The sequence below is a fragment of the Dreissena polymorpha genome, chromosome 7 (assembly GCF_020536995.1).
Source record: "Dreissena polymorpha isolate Duluth1 chromosome 7, UMN_Dpol_1.0, whole genome shotgun sequence".
In the NCBI taxonomy this organism is placed as follows: domain Eukaryota; kingdom Metazoa; phylum Mollusca; class Bivalvia; order Myida; family Dreissenidae; genus Dreissena; species Dreissena polymorpha.
The window spans coordinates 32,546,749-32,554,815 of NC_068361.1; positions in this window are offsets into that span (position 1 = coordinate 32,546,749).

Here is an 8,067-nt window from a genome sequence, read left to right on the forward strand (position 1 = left end):
AATCTCAACTATGCATGGCCCCATTACCAACCCTGGGGGGCCCCTTGGTCAAACATGCGGCGTGGGAATACGCGTCGGCTTCTGCCGCGCCATTTCTAGTTGTTATTTGAATTGTGTTTACTAACAAATCTGCGTATTCTACTTGTAAGATCAGCAAGAAAACAGTATCAAAAAAATTTTGGTAATAAAATGTCAAAAAATAAAAACGAAAGTATATTTCGAAAAAAATGTACTCGTTAACAAATAAATAGGAAACTCTATACATGTAATCAGGGACAAAACGTATGCGTTTCAAACTGGACACGTCGGGATAAGTAAATATACGTTCATTTTATTGTATACATTTGAACTATAACCACTCTTGTTCGATCTAGAGAGTTAAATGCGAAATTACTGTATCCGTTAAATCTTTGTATATATGACATCAAAATAACACAAACATTAATACAACATGCATCTCTATCATGCAAAATGCACATGAGATCTTATTTGTGTACATAATTAATATTTATCAATTAAGGGCCTACTGGCAGGTAATTTTTTGAACACTGAATTGAATGTTAATTTAGGATATAACCGGAGGTATTTACAAGTTACTTTTGAATCATAACGATTCGAGAGGATGAGATTTCGTGTTTTTGTTTATTTAATGGGCTGTTAAATTCGTGGATTTCCTTTTATCAAGAAACTAATTGCATAATTCGTGGATTTCCTTTTATCAAGAAACTAATTGCATATACATAGCTGTACTATGTGAGCCAGACTTTACTGTCAAAAAGTGTGCTTCACTGTGGGAAGTGAGTCCTTAAATCGACATTGTCAATTAAATGAACGACGCCTGCTACGCAAAACATGGTATGTCACCATGGGAGAAGAGGTCATACTCCCAAGTGTCATTATAAAAGTGGACGCCTATTTCACAGATTAAAAAAATCAAATAAAAAATTTCGAAGCCATTGACAACACAATGTTTATACAGATCTGGTTTCACCTTGGCAGTGGGAGACGGCAAGGGTCACGTGCTGTCACCAGATGGTCCCAAAGGTCCAACAGTGTATATTCTTTATATCTGATTTAAATACAACACGCTGATTTACAAAACTGTACAGTGCCAGTTAACATTGCAGTACCGCCAATCCGATTAAAAAAACGCCTTAAAGGGGCCTTTTCACGGTTTGACTTATAGATCAAATTAAAAAATCATTGTATCAGATTCGCAAATTTCTTTGAAGTCACGATAGTTGTGAGGAAACAGTTATGCTGAACATTAACCATGCTCTAAAATATCCATTATATGCATCTTTTGACGATTTAAAAACCTGAAAATTATAAACCGTTGCAACGCGAAACGATTGAATAATGTGTAGAGTTCTGTTGTTGTTGTTGTTATATTTTGCGATACGACAAGGATTGCTTATATAAAGTGTAAAATACATCATTCAGTGTATGAGCACGGATGGCCGAGTGGTCTTATTGATAGAATTTTACTCCAAGGGTGAGTGGCTCGAGCTCAGTTGAGGTCTACTTTTTTTCTTTCTTTATTTTTTTTTTAACTGGCGCTTTTTAGATCTAATGTTTACAATATCAATATAAAGCATTTACTGACAAACTTCAATACATGCACACACCTGTGAAAAGGCCCATTTAAAAGGCAACTATGCATCCAAATAACCTCAAAGTCGCATATACACGAACATTATAAATCCGCCCTCCGGTGCGTCTTTTTCTCCTTGAGATACACATGTTTGCCAAATATTAAGTTAATATCTTCAATATTGCAAACTTTGACCTTTGACCTTGACCTTGAAGGATGACCTTGACCTTTCCCCACTCAAAATGTGCATCTCTATGAGATACACATGCATGCCAACTATCAAGTTGATATCTTCAATATTGCAAAAGTTATGACCAATGTTAAAGTTTTCGGACGGACGCACAGACTGACGGACAGTTCAACTGCTACGAAATATTTTTTTAATGTGGGGGATTCTGAGGGGGGGGGGGCGTGGGGGATGGTTTGGGTGGAGTCCATTGTGGTATGTCAGGTAAGTGTTGTTTTGTCAAAATATGAATCAAATGTGATCATAAATAAAGAAGTGATGGCAATTTAAGCAAAATTTATTAATTTGACCTTGAGAGTCAAGGTCATTCAAAGGTCAATGTCATATTCAACTTGCCAGGTACAGTACTGTCATGATAGTAAACAAGTATTTGAAGTTTGATACTTTAGAAGTAAAGTGGATCTAGACACAAAATTTAACTAAATATTCAAAGTTACTAAGACAAAAAAGGGCCATAATTCCGTTAAAAAGCCGACCAGAGTTATGCAACTTGCCCTGTACAGTCCCCTTATGATAGTTAGCAAGTTTTCCAAGTCTGAAAGCAATAGCTATAATACTTTAGGAGTAAAATGGACCAAAACACAAAACTTAACCAAATGTTCAATTATCTAAGTATAAAAGGGGTCATAATTCTTTCAAAATGCTTGGTACAGTTGTCTGCTCTTGTTTATAGATTGGGATCATGTTGGTAAAGAAGTATGCAAAATATGAAAGCTATATGTCAAAGGACATAGAAAATATATGAGGTGGTACACAAACTTTAACATAGATTTATTAATAATATGCATACATGTACGTTGTGTGAAACACATTTGAAAAACGATGATTGTGTAAATATAGACGGTTATTCGTGGTTCGGTTTTAATCGAACAAATATACACCGGGACGCTCCAAAGGCGTCTGGAAGAGTAGGCATTTTAGTAAGCAATGGACTCAGTGATCAGTGAAATATAACAATTGTGGATAAATCCTTTGAGGGAATACTTGGCTAACGTTTTGAGCATAGTTATACAGGGTCGGACTTCATAGTTTATTCCTGTTACTTTTCGCCAGAAAATTCAACACGAGGGCGAGACGCCCAATCTTTTTTCGCACATCTCTTAACGCAGATATATACTCACAATGATTGCGATGACCTGTTTATCGGCGCAGACTTTAATGCAAGAATTGGTACGTTATCAGATACTATATATCAATGCGATACTATTCTCTGATCTCGCGCGCAGAACACTTGACAATACAGGAAATCGCCATGGTCAAGAGTTGATAGACTTTCTGAACGACTCAAAGTGTTGTGTTCTAAATGGCCGTTACAATTATGATAATTACACTTCAATATCAAATAAAGGCCTGGCGGTGGTGGACTACATATGCGTTCCGCACGAGACACTGTCGAAATGTAGTGACTTTAAGGTATTAACGGCACAAGAGATTGCGAGTGACAATGACCTACTTGGATTATTAGGTCAACGATCAAGATTACCCGATCATTCTGCGCTCGTGACCGAGTTTCAATGTAGGGATTATAATACGAATAGCAATGGCAATAGTAATCCTACTCCAACCGATAATGTACGATTTAAATTGTTTTGCATACCGCCAGACTTTATGCAAAATGAAAGGGTGGCAACAGCTATTATTTCCATCATCTCACAGATCGAAAGTGCACGAGAAAACCAGGAAGATATGATACCAGTAAAAAGACTACCGGTAATAAACGGTGAAAAGTGTCAAAGCAATACTGGTGTGACGAGTTACAGTAGTTATGGGACGTTTTGCGCATCAAAGAACGCTCGTTTCTGAAGTACAAGGGAAATAATCAACAGAAATCGATACTTCGGTTAGATTATGTTAATGCTAGAAACAGGTTCGACAAACAATTACGACAATCAGAACGCGTATATAGAGCGGCAGAAGCATTCGAAATAGAGAATATGTCATGTAACAATCCTACGGAGGTTTGGCGAAAAATACAAAATCTCGGGCCTAGAAAAGACAATTCCATACTAATAGAAATAGTGGACAATGGTAACATAATAAGAAATGAGCAAACAGTGTTTGAGAGATGGAGATTAGACTTTAGTAATTTGTACAACGGGGATAACAACGGCGATTTAATGAGGAACATTATGACCGAGCAAAACTTCATAAACATGTATTGGAAATGAACATGCAGGACCCCCTATATGTGTCCAATGAACAAATGAACCGTAACATAAGTATTGAAGAATTAACGACTATTATTATGCACGCACGGTCTGGTTCGGCGTGTGGTAATGATAACATACCATATGAAGTGCTTAAATTCCCGGCGGTCATAGTTACATTGCAACACTTATTTCAATTGATATTCGATAGCAGTTTAATTCCATCCTGCTGTAGAAATGCCATTATTTGCCCTATACTCAAGGACCACAACTCTGATAGACGTGTGCCGCTTAACTACCGAGGAGTAAGCTTACTGACATGCACAAGCAAACTTTATAGTGCTTTCTTGAACAAAAGAAATACAACATATCTGGATAACGATGATATATTAGCGGACGAGCAGAATGGATTCCGGGCTGGGAGATCTTGCGAAGACCACATTTACACTTTGAACAGCATTATAAGGAACAATAACTCTGTATTTACTTCTTTTATTAACTTAAAAAAATGCTTCGATTGTATAGGCCGCGATATGCTGCTCTACAAATTGCTGCTACATAACATTGATGGAAAGGTCTATAACTCCATACGAAATATCTACACAAGTGCCACATCGTGTATAAGTATAAATAATAAATTAACAGACTGGTTCAGCTGCGATACAGGGGTCAAACAGGGGTGTTGTTTATCCCCGACTTTGTTCGCCATCTTTGCTAATGACCTTGTGAAAGAAATCAATGACCTTGACCTAGGTATTTCAATGGGAGATGCAAACGTGTCCATTCTTTTGTATGCGGACGATATTGTGCTAGTTTCAGACAACGAGGAAAAGTTACAAATCATGCTTAATACCCTCCACGACTGGTGCAAACGTTGGCGCGTGATAATTAACACCAACAAGTCGAAAACCGTTCACTTCCGGCGGGGCAGAACATCGCGGACGGATAAGGAATTCCGAGTTGGTGAAAACATCCTGGAAACAGTAGCGCAGTACCGATACCTTGGAGTGATTTTCGATGAACGAAACGAATTCAATGCGAACTGCGAGGCGTTGGCAAAGGGTGCAGGTCGGGCGCTTGGAAGCTTTATTAGCAAGATTCATAACATGAAACACGTCCGGTTCCAATCGTTTGAAAAACTATACACCGCATGTATTACACCAATTCTAGAATATAGTGCTTCGGTGTGGGGCGCTAAGACATATCAATCACTTGACAATGTACACAACCGAGCATTAAGATATTTCATGGGCGTGCATAGATTTACACAACTACCGGCACTTTATGGAGACTCTGGCTGGAAACCAACCTTGTATGGAACATGGTTATGTGTCCTCAGGTTCTGTAATAGGCTTATTAAAATGGATGACGATAGACTCACCAAAAAAATGTTCAATTTTGATTATACCAAATGTGTGAATAATTGGTCAAGCGACGTTAAGCAGATACTATCAACGTTATGGATTATCGATCGGTTTCACACTAAATCATGTATCGATCTGGATGCAGCAAAATCTTTGATGACCCAGCATTATATAGCCAAATGAACATGCCAAAACTGAGAACATACGCAACATTCAAATCGGAATTTAAGTGTGAAGACTATGCGACGATGAACCTCTCAAAACATGAACGCTCATTACTATGTCAGTTTAGATCGGGAATATTACCACTGAGAATAGAGACAGGAAGATACGCTGGTGAACCAGTTGATAATCGAACATGTAGGTTTTGTGATCTAGCGTCTGTAGAGGATGAGAAACATTTTCTACTTGTATGTGATTTATATAACAATATCAGGACTGACGTGTTTGGTGATATTCTCTTAAATCACGACTTTATCCATCTTAACCCAGAACAAAGGTTTTGTCATATATTGAATGTAAACCCCAGAAAGACTGCAAAGTTCATTGTTAAAGCATATTTGCTCAGGCAGTCCGTAATGTATCCGCTGTAAATTTTAATCTGTATCAGTGCTGTAACTCTTATTGATAAAAGTATATTAGCTTACTGATATTACAGTATAACCAATTGTTTTATGCTGCTTTTGCTATGAATAACCGTGTGTAAATTGCTATAATAATTTAAACATTGACGACATAATCGGGACCACTTGAAGCTGTATATATTTGTTGTATATATGCTATCTGTTTTCGAGTCCCACTCTACATCACTTGTTATGGCATAGAACTGTATATATATGCTTAAGTGTAGAATGAGCTTAACAGCTAAGGTGAATTAAAGGTCCAATGAGCCGGGTGCTTTTTTATATGTATATATTATTGTTTATACCATACGAAATGCACATGTCACTATAATAAACTATTTACTTACTGACTTACTTACTTACTTATTCTAAATATATAAATAACTTTACTAGACATCCCTAATTGTGGAAATAAATTGATCCAATTTAGGAGGATAGGAGAGTCCATTAGGCATAAATGGGTTAAAATCATAACCTAAGAACGACTTGCCAGTAACTTATCATTGATTTGCAGTTTTCCGCTTTTATATCAGCCTAAGGTTCCTACCATACCTTGTCTGGATGTTATACATAAAACCCGCTAGAAATGTATATGCTCAGCGTTAAATTATCCGTCATCGTGTTTCCTGAAAACCTTCCAAAATTATATTGAGATTTAAAAATAAAAGAAGAGATATTAATTCACACCTATAAGAAATCGTTTTCAGATCACTATCCCATCGTACAGGTCCAACAATGACGTTTGAACGGAAAATGGGACATGACGATGGAGTGTTGATTTCGTGACATAAAATAGTACTCACTTATGAAACAATGCAGTACAACAGACAGCTATACCAATCGACGTTTAGTCGAACACTCGATCATATTAATCCAATAGGATACGGCATATGAAGCGGAAACAAAAGTGGAGACTCAAACTTTTGACTTTCTATTGTGCTCTTGACCTTGAGCCGACATGCCTGATCAATACCTTCTTTATATTGTCGTTATAACATTTTGACTTTTAATTGTGACCTCAACCTTGAGCCGACATGCCTGACCAATACCTTCTTTATATTGTCGTTATAACATTTTGACTTTCTATTGTGACCTCAACCTTGAGCCGACATGCCTGACCAATACCTTCTTTATATTGTTGTTATAACATTTTGACTTTCAATTGTGACCTCAACCTTGAGCCGACATGCCTGATCAATACCTTCTTTACATTGTCGTAATAACCTTAAACTTGTCGGCACATTTCACGAAACTGCTTCAATACACCTGGACGTATTATATTTTCCTTAAACTGGCATGACTAGCACATGCATTCTGCATTTCTTCTCAATGTTTTACATGTAAATAAAAAAATCACGAAATTCCCGTGTATACGTGATATGTACCAAAACAAGAAGGAAATAAAGGTTCACACGTTTGGCCTAGAAGTATGACCCTGACCTTAACCCGACGGGACTGGCTTATTCCTTATGAAAAATGAAAATCGTATTAATGACCTTTAGGTTAAATCAAAGTCGCATAAACTTACGTCAAAGTATAAAGAAGATATGGAGCGGGCAGAATATTGTTACAGAAGGACTGAAGGGCGGACGGATGGACGGACGAAGGGTATTCATATCATTCCCATCCGCTATGCGGCTGGTTCCATACACTAGTATAGGCATAATTCTGCGCGATTTGTCATTGTCGACTCGGGTACTACTGAAATGAAACTGGGTACTCTAAAGTATACTTAAAAGTACCCCGAGTTCGGAACATATACTATCATGTACCCGACTAATTTAGAATGTACCCGAGTTTCATGCCCGCCCAAAATCCGATGTCGTAAAACGCGCTAAGGAATACGAAACAATATCATCTTTGAACTAAATCTGCCGAACATACTTTTGACTAGGTGTTTTGATAATAAAGAGGCCATTTTACAGAATAGTGACATAAATATAAGCATAAGTAATTTATTTTAAAAAGCCGACAACGACCAATTTAGCGTTATAATTGCCGGGTACGTTCCAGTATATTTTATGTACCCAGGGTACATTTAATTATACTTAAAAGTACCCGGGGTACATTGAAGTAGTACCGAGCCGACAAT